The 20,839-nt window shown below is 40.7% G+C and overlaps 1 long non-coding RNA gene across 1 annotated transcript in view; it reads right to left on the bottom strand.

The window, feature by feature from the left end:
* Nucleotides 1-780: 780 nt before the first annotated feature.
* LOC116647870 overlaps nt 781-20,839 on the bottom strand; it is a 95,846-nt gene continuing 75,787 nt past the window's right edge. The window contains exon 4 of the long non-coding RNA XR_004302410.1: nt 781-1,213. This is a non-coding gene — a long non-coding RNA (uncharacterized LOC116647870). The remainder of the gene's footprint in view (nt 1,214-20,839) is intronic.

The raw sequence follows: 20,839 nt of genomic DNA, 5'->3' as shown, positions 1-20,839 counted from the left end.
TGGAAATTAGTCTTTGGAAAGGGATTTTCAAAGTAGACTTCACTCAAACTCGGCAAATAATTAACTTTTCATCCTCTCATAAAATTTAGACTGTGGCTGGTTCAAAGCTCAGGACCCCGGGCCTTAATTGAATTGACTCGGTTTTCCATCCTTCTGAAGGATCATTCCAAACCATAACATTTAGCCAGGGCTGCCCTTCCTGGCGAGAACATAAGTGCCCATTGAAAGGAGGATCGCCGAGTCAGGACTGTGGCACGCAAATTGGACCGGAGTGGAAAATGGGACACTCTCCGAAGGGGACAAAACACTTTCTGTTTCCTACGCTTTAAAGTTCAGTTCGAAGGCATCTGCGCACCACCGTGTCCCGGCCAAAGCAAAGAGAGCCACCACTCCACGGCTCCCCGGCCACTGCGCTCATCCTGACCCTCGGGGCCTCCTTCTCCACGCCGCGGCCTGCCCCTCACCTCCTCTCAGACCCAATTTGCCCCTGCCCTCCCTGATTTTGGCCTCACTCACGTCCTCCTCTACAAACGCGTCCATGGCCCCCTGCCTTCTGAAATTAACCCACATCGCCGATTTCAGATCAAAATTTGTTATGCAAACAGGAAGCCCCAAAGGTTGAGATGGGAGTTATTCTCCAAAACCGAATGAGTCGAAACAAGACATTCTCTTGTTATTGGATTGTACATCAAACAACTGCATGCGCACGAGGAGCTGAAATAACCATAACAACAATACGCAGAACAATGGGCTCCCAATTAAACTGTAGGACCCCTGAGGGCAGAGCACCGGCTCCTCGTTACCTTCTCCAGCTGCCTTGGCACCTCGCTCCGCATGACTCACGTGCTCAGTAAATACTGGGTTGATGACACATTGTCTCAGAGCAAGAAGAGGACATCTCCCATGCCTGAAACCTGGCACCATTTAGATATGAAAATGTGGCTTTCAGTAATTTTAAGTTCTTGAAAGCTAAATTATAAAGCAGTTAGACGTGTTTTTTTCCTTTTCTTTTGAAATCTTTCTGGTCTTGGACTGAGAGGCTTTTGCAGTTGAGGTAATCTCTTAAAGACCACTGACATCTACTCAACCACAGAACATTCAGGCACGCCGAACCTTGGCATTGGTGATCCGCAGAAGGAAATGTAGAATTAACTTCTAATATTGAAGCTGACACTTCGGCTTCATCTCCGGGATGTTGCAGGGAAGAGTCTCTCTGTGTGGGATGAGAAATAGAATTTGTAATTCAAGGTCAGTGGAGGAAAACCCCTGGGTTTATTTTATTTGGACTGTGTTTCCATGATGTCGCTGCCGAACTGAGTTTTTTATTTGCGCCGGTTTATGTGGTGGATCTCTGCGAACCCCATTTTGAAAGACACTGTTGTGGTACCTGGAGGCTTTGGAGGTGATACTCCAGTCGGCACAAATATGATTGGAAGGCTATGCTTATGGATTTATAAAAGAGTGATTAAGTTCCATATCAAAGGGAAGTGCCTTCCCGGAAGAGGATGGGTTAACATCCAGAAACTCAGCCAAGCTTCCAGGGAATTCTGCCCCTTTTTTTAGCTCTCCCCCTGTAGCCTGGTCCCCACCTACTCTCCCTTCTGCTTCTGCGTCAGTCCCTCCCTGTTGCTCCAGGCTAAATGTCTTGCTGTCCAGTTCTGGTTCTTAGGCACTGCATTTTGCCAGGCTACGTTTTCACCCCAAATGTTCTTCAACAATTGGGTCTATCAGTTTTAAGGAAAAGTACATGAAAATAGTAGAAGCATATGGAAGATGGCAACCTGACATTTTATAGAGAGAAAAGCGACCTTTATAAGAGATAGTACTTCTGTGTAAATATCAAATAGCTGAACACGGGTGGCTGACCTGCCAAGTTAGGAGTCGCTCGTTTGTCTTTATTAGGAAAGTAAAATTGGAGTTGAGAGTAGCTGGATCTTCAGGATTCCTCTCAGACAGGAAGTGGTGAAAATGTCCACTCTTTATTGGGCATATCTGACAGCAAACAGGAGCGCCTAGTCTCTCTGGCTTATCATAAGCCTGACTGTCAACTCTGCATAAATAAGAGGGTGTGAGACTTGATGTGGGAAGCATCATGGATGTTAGAAGGGGGACTGGATGATGATGACCATGATGATGACAATGACAACTGTCCTGAATTGTGTTCTTTTTATGTGCCAAGCTCTTTTGCATGCTTTATCTCATTAAATCCAGACAACAACCCCATGCAATAGGATCTGTTCTTAACCTAATATTATAGGGACAGGGAAAAGTCACTCTGTCCGAACGACAGAGTCTGGATTCACACTTAAGTCTAGCTGACTCTAGAGTTTACATTCTTAATGAGCCTGGACTTTAGGAAGCCCACTACAACATTACTTCTCACTTTTTGTTTCCAGTTCTCCTCATTCATGGTTTTGTTTTTTTTTTTTCCTTTTTAAGTACTTTTCCACCTGAGCCTGATTCTTTTCTTTGGGAATAAATGTTTAGAGCTAAATTAGGAAGTATTGGGAAGGAGTTCTTCCCATAAGCAAGAGCAGAAAGGCAAATGCCTGCAGCCAGCCTTGCCCAAAGGGGAGATGGACATGCTCTGTGCATTTCCCCTCCTGAGCTTTGTAATGTTTGGAAAGCCACCTTCAAATTTTAATCCTTCCCACTCCAGACTTTGCCATTCGAAACACTCTCCCCGTCCTGGTTAGCTACTATCCTATCAATTTGATATTGACATTATTAGAGCCATGGGATATCCCTGTTTTTCCAGCAAAAGAAATGGACCACACTGGGACAAACACCCAGTCTTTCCTGACTTTCTAGCTGGGTGGTGCTGCATTAAGAGTGGCTCGGTTTCCAGTCACAGAGTTTATTTAAATCTTGGTTGGAAATCTCATCTGCTCTGAGCCTTGGTTTATGCACAGATCCATAAGCCAGGAGCAGTAATAACTACTTCAAGGGGTGCTTAGGAAGTCTAAATGAAAATTTTTTTTTTTAATTTGAAATATCTCTATGAAAGTTCCTGGCATATCAAAGGTACTCAATGAATGTTGTGTGTTATTAGCATTATTCTTACGGTTGTTTTTAATATGATTTTCAGCCAAGGTTAAGGGTACGCGTGGGACCATGGGATGGCATGAAGGTTCTCTAAGTAAGCTGACCAACTTGGAGCATCAGTGTGTCCAGAAGTGGATGATCAGCCGCTGCCACAATCATGTGATTTCCCATTCAAGAGGCCACTCTGAGTTGCCTGGCTCAGTGTCATGCAGACAGCAGCCCTGCCCTGGCCGTCACATGACAAATGCATGTTTTCGACCAATGGTAAATGGCCAAATCCCTACCCCAAGCGCGGAGTCCAAGTCAATGAAATGAGTGCAGTTCTGCCTTTGAACTCATGTTAATCCTCGGCATGTACCCAATTTTAACTTTTCCCAAGACTTTTATTTTCCGAGATTGATTATTTTCAGCAGATGGATGGGGTGTCTGCGGCAAGGCATTGCTCGTTGTACCCGCAGCTCATATTTCATTAGATAAATATACTACATGGTGTAATCCTGGATTCTCCTGGGCACCCAGGCCTGGGAGACGCTTTGAGGATAGAAGTCAATCAAGTCCAAGGGAGGGAGAGTTAGAGACGCTGGATTTAGTGTTGTAAAGGAGCACATTGCCGGGAGACGTCTTCGTTTATTTACTCAGGTATTACACAGGTGGAGAGTCAGGCTACCCACTTAGTCACATGTCCACTCTAAGATATCATTGAATCTATATGGGAATCATATTTGGAGAGAAATAAAGCATACTTTTAAAATAGTCAAGGATAGATGTGGGAAAAGGGTGAATTACAACTCCAAATATTTTTGTGTCTTGAAAATGTTCTTCAAATGAACACATTTTTTTTTTTCCCAAATGTTTTGGCTCTGAAGTCTTTTTCAAGCAGTATGGAGTTTCTCATCCAAAGAAAGCTATGGTTGTGTAGATATCACACCTGAAATGTCTGACTTGGCTAATGTAGGTTTCCGAGACTATGCCATGATAATGTTTTGCCAGATACCAGCTGCCTTATTGTCTTTGCCATCATCGTGGAAAGAATGATGGTGTAGACAAGCAAGTGTGTGCACATGCATGTGCATAACGCTGTAGGAAGCTGTAGTAAAGTGTCCACAGGTGTGTCAACACATTAAAATGAATGCAATGGTTCTGTTGCAACAAGAAAATGCTACTCAAACTCAGTGTTCTTTTTTTTTTTTTTTTTAAAGATTTTACTTATTTATTTGACAGAGAGAGACACAGCGAGCGAGAGAGAACACAAGCAGGGGGAGTGGGAGAGGGAGAAGCAGGCTTCCTGCCAAGCAGGGAGCCCGACTCGGGGCTCGATCCCAGGACTTTGGCATCATGACCTGAGCCAAAGACAGACGCTTAATGACTGAGCCACACAGGCACCCCAAACTCAGTGTTCTTGACATAAAGATCTTAAACAAATCCATGAATAAAACCCCAAACCACAGAAATATGGAAAAGGGGAATGAACAATTCACAAAAAGAAAAATACGAATTACCAATGCATAAATGAAAGATGTTCAATCTTAGTAGCAATTAAAGAAATAAAAAAATAACAGGGCATCCTGTTTTCACAAACATTGGAGATTTTAGATGATTTTTAAACTTTCATTGTAAGTGCAGGGTGACAGCAATGAGAGGGCCAGCTGTCTCTTCTTCTACCAGCACCCCTTTTTAAAGTTATTATGGCTTAAGGATACATTTTTATTATCTGGTAGTTCTTTAATCCAAATTGCTTGTATTTGTTTTCAGAGACTTATTGGTTATTTTTGCATACTTTTCCCCCAGATAAAGTTTAGAAATATTTTTCATCAAAATATACCTTTGGTGTTCTGATTGGGCAAGCATTAATCATATATATTAATTATAATTTAGAAAGAAATGACACATTTACAATGCCATCTTCCATCTTCAGAGCACATATGTTGCTTATTTGAATACTGCTCGGTCCTTCCTCTTCTCACTTCATCCAGAACAAGAGGCAGGGACACTGTAGATTGAGATCCTGTGGGGTGACTGACATGTCATTGTAAATCAATAATCATGGAGCAAATTAACTAACTCATAAATGAAGGCATGATCCAGGTGACAACAGCAATGACCAAAAACATGAGTTCATTTCAATTGTGTCACTGTTGAGCTTCTGCCTGTGCATCAAGAATCCAGATATACTGTGGTCCTTCGGTTCCCAGTACATGTCATACAGTCTTACTTCTCTGGGTCTGGGTACCTGCGTCCCCTTTGGTGGAATCACTTCTATTAGCTCCACCTGCAGCAAACTTCATGTATTCGACTGTAAGTCCTCATCTTTGGGTCACTTCCTCCAGGAAGCATTCACAGATCCTTCTCCTAAAATTAAATTTGGCATGCACCCCACAGTATCAGTGTTTCCCCTGTGATGAAACAGGCAATCCCCTCTCATAAAAGAACCAAGCATGATGGCTCTGAAGCCAGGCTGCCTGGGTGCACGCTGGCTCCATCATGTGCTAGCCATGTGACTTTGAAGAAAAGGTCTCAGTCTTCTCATATATAGGAGTTTAACGGGCAATAAAAGTACCTTCTACATAGGGTCACTATGAGGATCAAATATATTGATGATGTACACAAAACGTTTAGAACAAAACCTAGCACACAGCACGATAGAAGTGCTTGCTATCATGGTTACTTCTACAAGCTATCTTTGTACAAGCTATTCTATTCTAAGTTGCCAGAACATAGACAGTTTTACTCATTGCTTTATCTCCAATGGTTAGATCAGAGCTAGATACATAATATGTATTCAATAAATATTTGTTAAGCTAATGACTTGGTATATTAGATCTATTCTGGCTCTACTCTTTAAGGCAATGTTTTATTTATTTAACAGATGATTTAATTGACTATCCTGGTAAAATGGTATATTGTATTCTCGGTAACTTGTCTATTGTTTATATTGAAGGTGGTGGAAAGAAAGACTTTTGTCTTTCTTTCTTCATGTTCTTCTGGATTGCAGCTTTTAACATTTAAAGCTCTCTAATGGGCCGCTGAGGAGGTAGTGAGACCTCTCTTTCTAGATAGTGAAATCCCCATGTCACTAGAGGTGTTTAAGCACTCGATAAAGGGTTAGACTGGATGATGTGTCCAGGTCTGCAATTTGTGACTCTATGTCCTCTGTTCTCAGAGCCCCTAATAAGGGCAGTTAAATGAAACCTTTAGCCTGACTGGTTTTCTACCTATAATATTAAGGTTAAATGCATTTTGCATATGTTTAAGATGATTCTTACAATGGTAAATATAATCTTACCCTTTTCCTGACTTGTGGGGGGACTCTGTGATGTCAGGTACTTGAAATGCATTTAAACACACCCAGCAATTGTTTGCTGCCATACCACATATTTTACCGGTCATTTAACTTGGTCGATTTTTAATAATACAAGTATATTGTATAAAGCGACACTGCAATTTAAACAAGGGCACATAATGTTTTACTAACCTCAAATTTGGAAAAGAGAAAGTGCATTTTTCCCCCCTGCTGCCCACAGACCTAAAAATAAACTCTGAGAAGGATTCTGGGCAAGAAATCAGGAAGTCTGAGCTCTAGCCTTGGTTCTCCTATTGATAAGATGGGAAGAAAGCTTCACATTTTTTTTCTGCACATGAAACTTCAAAGTGCAAAGTAGTCTTTGTCAATCATTGAAGTTTAATGGAAACCTGGAGCTGAGCCTCCTCTTGCAGCGTGCCATTCTCTGATGCACCAAGGAGCTTCTGAAATAGTTCCCAGCCTTGTGCAGAGACCCAGAGCTGGAAAGAACATTCTGACTTGGGCTGGCTATGCAGATGAGTTCAGAGCCCGGGAGAAAACAGGATGTGGGCTCCTGAGAATTGTAATAAAGACAGAAAGCCTTTGCCTCGGCATTGGGGTTTCTGGGTGAGGTTCTGCCTCTGTCACCCAATGTCCCTTCACCACGACACAAACAGGGAGTATTATTCCCACCTAAAAGCAAAAATTCACTGGCAGTTATTCCATGGTTTTATCGTAAATGCCTAATTTTGATTTCCAGTTCAAGATGTCTCCGTCTGTTCTCTTGCTGTTGATAATGTTTCCAAATAATCCCGCATCCCGTCGACTTGGAGAAAAAAAATGTTCTTTCTAAACAAGACAAAAATTAAAAATCCATTGAATCAATCAATCTTCATGCCCCTGCTCACTCTGATGGCCTTGTGTGCCATATCTATGTGATTTTGAGTCTGCAATAAAAAATTATGCAGACCTTTGTGGATACCTTCATGAACCTCCCACCTTATCTAAATTAGGCCCACCTGCTTTACCTGCTCATGACACCGTTATCTTCCTTTTATAATACTTGACACAATTTGGGTGATTATTTGCTTCTAGATGTAAAAATCCATCAAACCAATGAGTGCATCTGTCTTATTTACCAGCTTTTTTCCCAGCAGCCTACACAATGGTTGGGATGGCATGCATCCAGAAAATACCTAGTTCAGACATTTATCCTTGTTTTTGTTTTAGCTCAGCAAAAGCAGTATTGGCTCAGGTGGGGGTGGTGTGGGTGATCACAGGAGAGTTCTGATTAAAATAAGACTTCCCACTTCTCTTATTGACTTACTGATACCAGTTAAGTGCCGATTCTTTTGGAATTCTTGTTTTGCCATTTTTTTTTGCTAACGTGAATATGGATGCAGAAGTTTTTAACTATTGTACAGTCAAATTCATTGAGAAAAAAAATGTACAATGCCTAACCTTTACATCCTCTCACCATGGAGCAGGTTCATTGTGTTATTTTCAACTCAGTTCTTCAGGAATTCCTAAGAAAATGAAAAAGATTTGGGGGTTCAGTTTTAATTAAGTAGAAGAGAGTGTACGATCGAATCTTCCATCCCCCTTAAGTTCAGCTCCTGTGCTGCACGTAGCTCGGGCTTGATCTGGGGTAGACTCATTCATTAGGTAAACGGCACGGGGGGGCTGGATTTAAGCCACACACATTGTACTATGGTTAGTGAAGGGATTGGGTTGAGAATTTCTTGGCAGTAATTGGTGGAAATACATCACCTCTCTCTTGTATCCTAATGGAGCTTTTTTTTTTTTCTTTTTTCATTTCTCCTTTGTCTTCTTTTCCTTCTCCTCCTCTGTCTGCATTGTCATTTTCTGGCTGTTCTAGGACAAAGAGTAGAGAATATCCAAAAATGTTCTGAAATGTTGAACCATTCAGAGACTTAGCCAAATCAATTTTTGGTCATTTTTGATCAGGTTGGAAGAGGTTCAATCTTCAAAAGTAGAAGGCATTAATAGGGCAAACCTATGTGGAGTCCTTTCAATTCCTTATTAAGTATCCAGAAACAGGCAACAGGCATTTAGATCTTTCTTTTTCCTTTTTTTTTCTTTCAAGTGACTGTAACCACCATGCTAAACTAATTATATCATTTCCTAATTTATTTGGAATGTGTACTTGTAGAGCTATACATTTATATATCTATACTTCTAAGAAAAATGCAGTCAATAACTAACTTTTTTTAAGTCACTTAATTCCAAATGCAGCAGACCTTTTCCAAAGGCATAAGAACCTGAGAAAGGTGGGTTTGCGTGCTCCAAGGATCTGATTTTATAGCTTGCTTACTTTGCTCACTCTACCTCCATCTCCGGGGCTGGGATCATACCTGATAAGGCACTTGGGCAATTGGTTCTGGTTTCAACTGAAGTCTTGCAGCCCCACTTGATTTATTTAGATTTTTCTGGTTACATACTAAATGCCAACTTCCAAGATGAGATTTATATTTTCCAGGTTTGCTGTCTTTCTCTTCTTGTGGTTTGCAGATTGATAGGGGAGAGTCATCCTGAAAGGAGAGCTGTTTTGTTCCCCTGGAAAATACATGGATCAGTGCAAATAGGGCTGACCCCAAACCATTTGACTAAGGGATCTTCAGGCACTTCAGAGGTATCAGTGCTGTCTCTAATTGGTCTAGCCTGCAGCATTCTGTGAGCATTCCTTTCGAAGTTTAAGACATTGAACAGTCTGATGGATACAACTGCTCTTAAATGAGGTTCTTTTTGACATTTTATAAATAAGACTTTATTTTTTGGAGAGGAATCAAGATAGTTCTGCTTGGTGTTGAATTCGGCCTCATATAAGATTTTTCATCTTGGAAAAGAAAAACCCTAAGCCATATTGGGTTTTTTTTTTTTTAAGATTATTTAGTTATTTATTTGACAGAAGAGAGAGATAGGGAGAGCAGGAACATAAGCAGGGGTAGTGGGAGAGGGAGAAGCAGGCTTCCCACCGAGCAGGGAGCCCGATGCGGGGCAGCCATATTGGGTTCTTATTTTCTTTCAATATTTGAAACCGTGGGTGAATCAAGAAACAGTTTAATCCAGGGCACCTGGGTAGTGCAGTCGATTAAGCGTCAGACTCTTGGTCTTGGCTCAGGTCATGATCTCAAGGTCGTGATATCGAGCCCTACATCAGACTCCACACTGGGTGTGGAGTCTGCTTGAGATTCTCTCTCCCTCTTCCTCTGCCCCTCCCCAAAATAAATAAATAAATCTTTTTAAAAAACCCAGTTTAATTCAAATTCTTTTAACACATGTAAGAAATATCTCACTTTCAAAGGGGGTTGAGCAAAATTCAATAGACCCTAAGAGCTTTTGTTCCTGCCCCTCTGTCTCAGTCTCTCTCTCCCTTTATCTCTGTCTCTGTCTGTCTCTTTCTTCTCTTTTCCTTTCTGACCCTACAAAAATGAGGAAGAAGGATAAGAATGTTATTTAGCTGGAACAGATTGGAACTGAGTAAAGTTGAACAAACATGACTCTTCCACAATGAAATGTAAATTTGTCTAAGCATTGATGCCAAATATTTTTTTTCTTTCCATCTCAATGGTAGCAATAATAGAGAAACATATTGGCCCAGTGATCAGCAGGGAACCTTGCCCAACTCCTGGTCTTAATGAAACAGAGCCTTAAACACACACACACACACACACACACACACACACGCGCGCGCGCACATATGCACGCATCCACGTGCGCACACATGCACAAACCAGCAAGTTCCTCGTAGACTGGCAACAGGTCAGAGTCTTCATCAGCAAGCCTTCAGTTAACTCTGTCCCATCTTCTTCCTTCCCTAATCCCACCCCCAGTCTTATTCCTATTCTCTTCCCTCTCTTCTTTTCATTCCCTATTCTGTCCTCCATCCCTGTTTTCTGGGTGAAATTTTCTTGATCTTTCCCCATGAGGTGATCTTTTCTACTTGAGTGAATATCAGATCCAAAGTATAAACAATGGCATCCCTGGGTCAGATCCACCCTGATAAAGTTCGTGATGGGTTTCCTTACCTCAAAGGGGGTAAGTTAGGCACAGAGATTCTACCCTCTCATTACTGTGAGCTATGCCTCCCCTCTACCCAGGAGTCAAGATGAGAGTGGTTTGAGTAAAATGAGGTTTTGCATCCAGATGAGATGTAATGGATCAACACACCTGGCTGGTGCCCAGATGTCTACACACCTGGCCTACATAGCGTTCTACAGCCATGTGTTGGGTTTGCTTATGTCCACTGGGTGTGGCCTGAGTGGTGGCGGTGAAATAAAGCAGGTATGTCAATTGTTCCTTACAGTAGTTAGAATGTCAGGAGTGACATGGGTTGGAGGCCTCTGGTACTTTGACTGAGGAACATAGGGCCTTGATATTCAAAGGCAGTGACAGTGGTTTTCAATGTCTCTGAAGTGGGAGATCACTCAGCTGTGTCTCCCAATCCCCAGAACACCAAAGTCTAGTGGGCTGCTGTGGGCAGATGATGGCGCAGAAATGAATATATTCACTGTGAAGCCCTTGGTATTGAACTGAAAGCCCTTTGATATGAAATTCAAAGAATCGTAGGAAGTAGAGCATCATTCTGCATATCTTTATCTCCCTACTGAGAATTTTACCCAGTCATTAGAGGTGGACCATTATTTAATTTTCTTTAAAAGCAGTTCTAAAAATAGATCTTGGGAAATACTTTGAACAAACTTCTCTGGAAATGTCTCTTGCTATTTGGCCTTTTGTAGTATTTTTCCTTCTTTCTAATTGAAGGATCTCATGCTTTAACACATTATTTTTTTTCCCTTTGAAACTGGCTTATTACAGCTGATGAATCGGCCTCCAAAATGTTAATTCAACCTTACTCCTGTTCCTTCCAGCCATCAGTCAAGCTGGATTAGATTTTCCCAGTTGATAATTTCCAGTTCCAGTTCTGTGGGTCCAGTCTTCTCAACTTGTCATCACCTAAAATATTAGTTTTAAATTGGATAATAAAGATACATTACATCTCTATCAAATGCAGATAAAATAGCCTAATATTTTTATAGTCCTCTCCATGAAATGACTTTAGGGAACTTTCCAAAAATATTCTTCTCCCCCAAAACACAGATGAATCACTAGCGATCACCTGAGTCATCCTTAATAAAGTGAATTATGTCTGGTTTTCTGGGTCCCTGTTTATCTATTGGACATAAATCTCCAGTGTGAGAAATCTGTACCCCAGTCCCTTCCCTCCCCACCCAAAAAGCAAAAGTTTACAAAAAGAAGTCTTCTCATACTGTATTAATTGCTCCTATTTTTTTTCAACCAGTCTTCTCTTCTGGGGCAGGGGGTGGAAGGAGGATTTACTTGATAAATTCTTAAATTTGGAACATAACTCCACTGGAAGTTTCCTCTTGTATGTTGCTGCCACCATTTGGAAAGTCATCTGCATTGTTGGCTAAGAGTTACCTGGAGCCGGTGGGAGTGTGGGGGAGGGAGAGGGTTGTAGAAAGAAAGAACCCTGACAGGGACTGTTCAAGAATGGTACTGGCTGGTAGATGAAGAGAGATGAGGCATGAACAATCAGGAAGAATTCACCTCATTCTTGTGGCAAAAGCTATGGAGTTAGCATAGTTGAATATATAGTATCATTCTATCTGAGATGCTGTGTAGCTGAATAGTTAGCAGACCAGCTTTGGAGCCTGACTGCCTGGGTTCAAATTCCAGTAGTACCTAACAGCTGTGTGATCTTGGGAGAATTACTTAACTTCCCTGTGCTTCACTTCTTCAACTATGAAAGAAGGTTAAATTTGTAGGGTTTTAAGAGAATTAGATGTTAACATAAATATATGTTGGCCCATAGTGAGCATCAAATAAATGTTAGCTACTCATGGTTGGATGGAACTTCTTGATTCCCCCTACAGGGAAGTAATGCACCCCAACTTGGATATGAACCTATGACCATAGGAAGGAACCACTGTATTAAATAGTCTGGCCTTGGGGGTGCCTGGGTGACTCAGTCGGTTAATCGTCCAACTCTTGGTTTCAGCTCAGGTCATGATCTCAGGGTCCTGAGATCAAGCCCTGCATTGGGCTCCACCCTGGGCGTGGAGCCTGCTTAAGACTCTCTCTCCCTCTCCCTCTGTCCTGCTGGAGCTTGCTCTCTCTGTGTAAAAATAAATAAATAAATAGATAGATAGATAGTCTGGCCTGATCTCATTCAACTGAAAGATCTGATCGACACCTTCTTCCTCAATTAACCTCAGTTTGAACATTTTAAGATAATGGGTCTTATAAGAACTAACGATTTGGGCTATATTAGTAATCCATCTATCCATTCATCCAGTGAATATTAGTATAAATTATATACTCTTTTCCTAGTCCGTGGGGAAATAAAGATCAAAGAAGCAAAGAGTGCCCATGAAGAAATCATGGCATGAAGTTGATTTAGTGATGAGTATCAATGATAGGGTTGTCAAACAAAATTCAAGAAACCAGTGAAATTTGACTTTCAGATGAACAATGAGTAGTCTTTTAGCATAAGTATATCCCAGATCTTGCATATCCTTTCGGGTCATCTGATGAGTCCCACTGACCTTTCCCTCTCCTCTTTTATCTCTGAAGCCACATGGTCCCTGGTAGGACCAGGCACACCAGATGGATTTACTAACTGGAGCCTCAGATAAGCTCCGTTCCTCATGACAGGGGATAATGATTAAGCCAAGAACACTTTAAAGAAGTTCTCCAAATTCTAGACCAAAACTTTGTACGTGACAGGTGTTTTTTCCCTGTCTACAAAATCTGCTGTATATTACTTCTCTCACACAATGTTTTTAACCAGTGGCACTTTAGTCAAAATAAAACATCTTCCTAAAATGGAACTATTTCTAAGTTCTTCACAAGTTCCCTGTGGAAATCCTGGGGTGGGGGGAGGGGGTTCTACATAGAAGGAGCGACAGGATTTGTAAAATACCTTTTAGATCTGCCCCTCATGTATTTACATACATATACATACATACATACACATATATACATATATGAAACAGTGCTCATCCCCTAGAGAGACAGTGACTGCTTGTTCACTTCTTAAGCAGCATGTGGCGATTAACTGGAACATCCCTTCACCGCCTTGAAGGTCTTGCACCTGAGTGTGTGTGCTCTTTGGGGATCTAACTGAATCCTCCCAGACTGGGTGGTTTCCTGTCTGGGCTGAACTCACAAAACAAGGGAGCCAGTGGAGCTGAAAATAGCACTTGGCCTGATGGCTCAGGCATTGACCAAACTTGGAAAAGTTCTGGATTTGGAGGGGAAGAGAACACCCCAACATCAACAAGGTATTGAACGGATTGACTAATGATGTCACAATCCTAGGGAATGGGAGTTAGCATTTCCCTGTTCAGCCACTTCCCTTATTTTACAAAGCTTCCATGATTTAATTTGTTTTATCTTGTGGTTCTTCTTCCCGCACCCAACGCTGTCACCACCCACCCACCACCACCCACTGGCCACTTTAGTGCTGTGCCACTACTCTAAAAAATATTTTAACTGACAGTTTCAAGAAATGCAGTGACTGACATACAGTTGGTGTTCAATAAATGTTTGTTGGATACACTGCAAACTGAAGATTTTGCCACTATTGCCACTCTGTGTTGGTCAAAATTGGCTATTAGGAGTGAAAACAGATACCATTAAATGTCCTAAAAATAAGTGGGAAGAGTCTCACTTAATCCATGTCCCCAAAGAGGATGAACTTGTGAGAACATATGGCAAATCTGCTTGATTTATCCTGCTCTTTCTCTCAGTGGCTTAACAAAAGGAAGGGCTCTGTCCACGAAGCGATAAGTGGCCTTCATCTGTATAAAATTCTGATGAAATCCTCATCCATGTCCCAGTAGTCTCTCCCACATGCTACACCCCAAGAAATAGCTAGGTTCGCCAAGGCTTTGCTGCAATATAAAGCAGAACTGCTTTATGCATGTGTTGTGAGTCCTAATTAATTGTCACTTGTAAAGTAATTTGCGGTCTGGGCAAGAGATTCCATTAGTGTATTTTTTTTCCCTTCAACAAAATTTTCCACTGAGTAATGACTAACCTTTTTATTTCAGCGGAGCCACTGGTAACTGGTGAAATGAGAAGCCAAAGCTCAATAGCCTAGATTTTGCTGCTATGGTCTTGAACTATTTCCATTTCCTCTTCAGAAACATCAGGCTGCATAATTTTTTTTGTGTCTGCTGAAAAACTCTGGTTTGTCATTTTTCCTTCTACCACTTCTGGGTTATTATTTTTTTTTCTTGGCTGTAATGGAAACTTTCATACTAGGCTACCATGGAGGTGATCAAATATTGAAGAGGGTTAGAAATGAACAACAGATATTTTCAGATAGTAAAGCAAATGACAGGTTGTAATTTGGGGACTTCTAATATAATAAAAGAAATATTTGTTAAATATGAGATCTTTAAGTCTTTAAGTCACATTTACGATAATATATCAATGACTTTTTTTTTTTTTTTTTTTGCTGTCTACTTCATCACATGAAGAATGTCCAGATGTCAATCTTTGTGGACCCAAAGATTAGCTGAGTTTCAATATTCTTGCTAGTATAATAAATACAGATAATAACAAGTGTTGGTGAGGACATGGAGAGACTGGAAGACTCCTACACTGCAGATGGGAATGTAAAATGGTGCAGCCATTTTGGAAAATAGGTTGGCAGTTTCTTAAATATAAATTTACCATATGAGATAATAATTCCATTCTTGGATATTCACCCAGGAGAAATGGAAACATATGTCCACACAGAGACTTGTACATGAATGTTTAAAAAAGCATTATTCATAATGGCCAAAAAATGTAGTAATTACACTACTAGGTATTTACCCAAAGGATATAAAAATTTATAGCAGCATTATATATATATATTTGATTTAAATATATATATATATATAATGGAATTATTCAGCCATCAAAAAAAATGAAATCTTGCCATTTGCAGTGATGTGGATGGAGCTAGACAGTATTATGCTAAGAGAAATAAGTCAGGCAGAGAAAGACAAATACTATATTTTTTTCACTCCTATGTGGAATGTAAGAAACAAAACAGATGAAAATAGGGGGTAAAAGGAGGGAGAAGCAAACTAGAAAACAGACTCTTAACTATAGAGAACAAATTGAGGGTTGCTGGAGAGGAGGTGGGCAGGGGGATGGGTTAAATTGGTGATGAGTATTAAGGAGGGCACTTGTTGTGATGAGCACTGGGCATTGTATGTAAGTGATGAATCACTAAATTCTACACCTGAAACTAATATTATACTGTACATTAACTACCTAGAATTTAAATAAAAGACTTGAAAAAAAAACCCCAAAACAATCCAGATGTCCATCAAACAATTAAGAGATAAAGTGTGGAGTATCCCTATAATAAAATACTGTCTGGCATTAAAAAAGAATAAAATACTGATACATGTTATAACATGGATGAATCTCAAAAATACTATGCTAAATAAAAGAAGTCATATGTAAAAGGCATGTATAGAACTATAAATATTATTTCACTCTGTTTATATGAAATGTCAATAAAAGGCCAATATATAAAGACAGAAAATAGATTATTGGTTGCCTGCTGCTGTGCATGATTTTTACTATTAGTTCTATAACACTGGGCATAATCCTCTGTTGGAGTTTACCAGCCTGCAAGATTTGATTAATAGATCTCTGACTTAATGAGGTTCTGTGAGTTTCCATGTTGTTGAAAGCTTTAGTGGGGCAACTCTTTAAAGCCCAATTTGCTTTGAATACCTAGAGCTTGATGAGATTTGCCAAGTGGAATGAGAAGAAAATACCACGCTAGTATACAATTCACAAACAAACAGACCTTATTATGATTTGACCAGCCTTTGGTCTTTACCTGGTGGACAGGTTGCTTGGGTAATGTGGTCTTCTGTCTACAGCCAAGGGATGTTCAACCTATCAGGAATGGAAACTGGCAGGTTTTTCTAGGGGCTGTTAGGCAATGCACATGAGCAGCTCCTGGCATTTGCCATGGAGGTACTCAGGAGATTTCTTCCTTTGGAATGCATTTGTAGAAAACTGGGTTTATTAGGACAAGATTGCTTAAATACTGCACGACTAATTCCCTATTTATCTAGAAATTTTTGAAAACATAGTCAATTTCCCTCTTGACTTCATTTTTACTGTGTGAACTTGACCCATGCTTTCAATAGCATCTTTATGGGTTATTGTGTTTTATACTTTACACCTTATAAGATAGTTGGGGAGTGACATAGTGTGACCCAAGGCGATATGTTTGCTTTATTGACATGCTTTCATATTACAGTGTCTTGGGAGGTGTTTACTGTTGTCACCATGGGACCTCTTGATAAATGGTCCAAGTATCTCTACGTCAGAAGGTGGGAGACGCTGAGAGGATCAGAGAACCCTGTCCATAATCATGGCTCCTCACAGAAATGGTGCATCCTGAGACCTCGTTTCTAGCCATTGTGAAGTGCTCTGTGTTCCTGGCTTTTATTCTCTGTACAACCCAAGTACTCCTTGAGATATTATTCCATGGGGTTTTTCTTGAATTGAAGGGAGGTTTTAAAAAATAATCCAAATTCATGAAGAAGTTTGAGTCTCCTAAAGTTCACAACTCAACCTTGCCTCAAGGAGGGTTATCATTTCATTTGCCCTTTCTTCTTCCAGATGGGGCCACAGAAGCCCAAAGATGTGTGAGTTGGCCCAATCCACACAGCAAATGTCTAGTAGAGTGAGGGCTAAGGCTTAAACTCCTTGGGGTCTAATTCCTGAAAACACTATCTCCTCTTCTTAAAAGTTACTTCAGGAATGATTTTGTTCAATTTCAGAGCTGTTGGGCATTCTAGTTCCTCAGAGATGGTTGCTTGATAACATTCTTTCTTAAGCATAAACTCTAAGTAGTCTGCTTTCTTTACCAATAAGCCCCTTCAGTGCTCCTCAGTCTTGTTGATAGACCATATGTTCTTTTCAGTAACAGAAAATCAGGGATGAAAGTTTTATTCGTAAATGCTAACTGAAGAATCTAATCGAGGGGGAACCTGGCTGGCTCAGTTGGTAGAGCATGCGACTCTAAATCTAAGGGTTGTGAGTTCAAGCTCCACGTTGGGCATGGAGCCTACTTAAAAAAAAAATTAAAAAATAAAAGTTAAAAAAATAAAATAAATGAAGAATCTAATTGAGGACTGGATTTGTACATAAAGATCTTTAACCTGCATCATAAAGATCAGTGACCTTCTGGAAAATTAAGAATTCTCTGTGTTTCCAGGCTCACAGCATTTATTATTGTCAATCTTCTAACACAAGTTTCTAGAGTTCTCTCAACTAATGGCTTCTGAAGTTGGAACTGTGTATTAGCTAACAGCATTTTATGTGTTGACTGGATCATACAATTCTAGTGATTTGGAAAAGTTTTAGAAATTCTACAGTTGAAGTACAGGTTGTCAAGAATATTATGTGCCTCCAAGTCAAAAGCATTAAAAACAAAATAGACAGGTGCTTTCTTAGAATAATTAGTTATAACATTGTTAGGTAGAAATTTTCCCTAATTAAAAAAAAATATATTTATTTGAGAGAAAGAGAGAGAGAGGGACAGAGAGAGTGGGGGGAGAGGCAGAGGGAGAGACTCTCAAGCAGACTCCCCATTGAGCATGGAGCCTGACACAGGGCTCGACCTTATAACCCACGAAATCATGATGAGAGCCCAAATCACGAATCAGACGCTTAACCGACTGAGCCACCCAGGCACCCCAAATTTTCTCTAATTTTTAATCATACCCTATTTACTACCACATGAGCACGTTTACAAAAGATCTGTCCTCAGTGAGAGCTACAAGGATGCTCAGTTATTGCCAAGAAGAAGAAAGTTTTAGTGTATTCTCATTTGCAAAAAGCAATTGAAGCAGCAAATCTTTCCTCAGGTGGGAAAGAATCCTTAGGAGGGCAAACCTGGGGGAAAGAGACAGGGATAAGGAACTAAGGATAAGGAACTGGGACCAATTCAAGGAGATTCTTTGGTTTGAGAGGCAGCCCAAAAAGCAGGGAATGAGGGAGTCATGACACTCTTCATGTACTCTGGCTTCTGTGAGAGTGTATTGGGGCAACATGATTCACTCCACAATTTTTGAGAGCCAGTGAAATCCAAAACCTTGATAGATTGCTTGGGAGTTACAAAAATGAATAAAACTGAGTGCCTGTCTTAAGGGAGCTCATAGCTCCTGGAGCAGCTTTTAAGGTCCCTGAGGAAGCTTGAGGGTAAGCACCTGCTATGAGTCAAATTGTGTCCCCCCAAAATCACATGCTGATGTGCTAACATCCAGCACCTCAAAATGTGACTGTATTTGGTGATAGGATCTTTAAAGAGGTAATTAAGTTAAAACGAGGTCATGAGGGTGGTCCCCAATCCAATATGACTTGTGTTCTTCTGAGGAAATTTGGTCACAGATGCACACAGGGGAAAGACCATGCAAAGACACAGAGAGAAGATAGCCATTTACAAGCTAAGGAGAGAAGAAGCCAAGAAGAAGCCTCAGAAGAAACCAGCCCTGTCACCATCTTGATCTCTAGACCTCAAAATTATATGAAAATAAATTTCTGTTGTTTAAACCACCCAGTCCATAGGGCTTTGTCATCACGGCCTTAGAGAACTAATACAGCACCCCAAATAACTATAATATAATGCAAATGCTATACTGTGGGCAAACTCCTACGCCGACTTAAGAGGAGGGAAAGGTTATGTCCTTGTTTGAAAATCAGGAAGGGCTTGCTAGAAGAAAAAGCATTCGAACTTGAAAGATAAATAGGATTTGAAATGAGAAGCTTTGGGAGGTGAGCATTCTAAGCAAAAGGAACAGGATAAGGGAAGTTTATAGAATTCCATAGGGTATTTCATTTGGGGCAACTGAGAACAATGCGCATTGGCTGAAGTGTGTTTATTATAGGGGGAAACTGAACAAAAGAGAAGAGGAAGCTGATTGACCCTGGATTCTAGGTGAAGGAACATGGAGCTTTTCTAGTTGATATGCAATAGGTTTATTTTCAACTAATTACTTAATTTAACAAATATTTTTAAGGTTTATTTTCAACTAATTACTTATTTTAACAAATACTTTTAAGAAGGTCAACTTTGTGCCAGGCACTGTCCTAAATAAGCTTGGGATAATCTAATAGCAAAGAGACAGACATCTCTGCCCTTGTGAAACAGAGACAGGCAACAGATCATAAACATAATAAACGATGTTATGTCAATGTAATATACTACTTCAGTCATTATTATATTAAGCATAACAGACTTTATAGTATGTTGGAAGAAATAAATTCTATAGAAAAATGTGTAGCAGCACAGGGAGTATCAGGAGTGTGGGGGTGGGGTGGGGTGGGTTGTAATTTGAATAGAATAGTCAAAGCAGGCCTCACTTAGAATATGGCATTGGAGCAAATCTCGAAGGAGGAGAGGAAGCGAGCAATGATGCTGTAAGGGCAGAGGAACATTCCAGGCAGAGGGAACAGTCAGTGTGATGGTGGGGGGCTATCTGTTGCACATGGGGGCAGTTACACAATTATCCAATAGCAAAATAAATGGATGTTGATACTGTTATCAGAATGATGGCAGCAATTAGGATATTAATGCCTAAGCTGCATTAATTTTTACTCCTGAATGCTTTTAAATTGATGACCTCAACCTCTTGCCCTTAAAACAACCCCGACGAGGGTGGGAGGGGCAGGGAGAATGATCCCTGTTTTATAGATGGTGAAATGGAGTCCCAAGACTTTATGTGATTTGCCCAAGGTCAAAATACAAGGCCTGGGAGTCTCTCTGCCCGAGAAGGAACAACACCTCTCTGTTGGCTTGTGGGGCCTCTGCAGCAGGGGGTGTAATGAAGTTCTCAGACAGAGAGTGGGAGGACTCCTATAAAAAACAGTTCTGTGACATCAGGACTGGAGGAAATGCCACCCCCACCCCATTCCATGTGCTGTGTGAGGTTCACGAAACTAATGACTCTCTCTCCTTAGGAGTTTCAATCCCACTGCTGGCTTCCCCAATGGAATTCTAACACGCTGGTCTCCCGGCGTCGACAGGCGGTAGAAGGAATGAATGTGATGCTCTGATCCTTGGACCTTGGTGTTCTCTTGGGCTAGAGGCAAAAGGTGATTTAGATCCCAATGATGGTAAATCCTGTCCTTATCTGAGAAAGGAACTCGCTGTCACCTGATAATCCTCCCGCAGCACTAAGGAGAAGAAGGGTAATCTGCGAGAATGTGTAATGACAAACGGAAGCCATCTGAAATCCCCAAGTAGCCTACAAACACACGCTGCCCTGGCATAAATACTACCCTGGTTTTTACTTTAACAGCGTCTACACCCAAGTAACCACCTTCAGTCTCATTCTCCTAAACCCAGGAAACAAGCGTCCTTTGGCTGTGCCTTTCAGAGATTGGTCAGCAAAAGCTGTTTCTACAACTAAAATAACTAAAAACTGATTTTGATCACCA

This window comes from Phoca vitulina, unplaced genomic scaffold (genome assembly GCF_004348235.1).
Source record: "Phoca vitulina isolate PV1807 unplaced genomic scaffold, GSC_HSeal_1.0 scaffold41, whole genome shotgun sequence".
Taxonomy (NCBI): Eukaryota; Metazoa; Chordata; class Mammalia; order Carnivora; family Phocidae; genus Phoca; species Phoca vitulina.
Note: the sequence above shows the minus strand (reverse complement) of the source record. Positions and strands in the feature narration are given on the sequence as shown.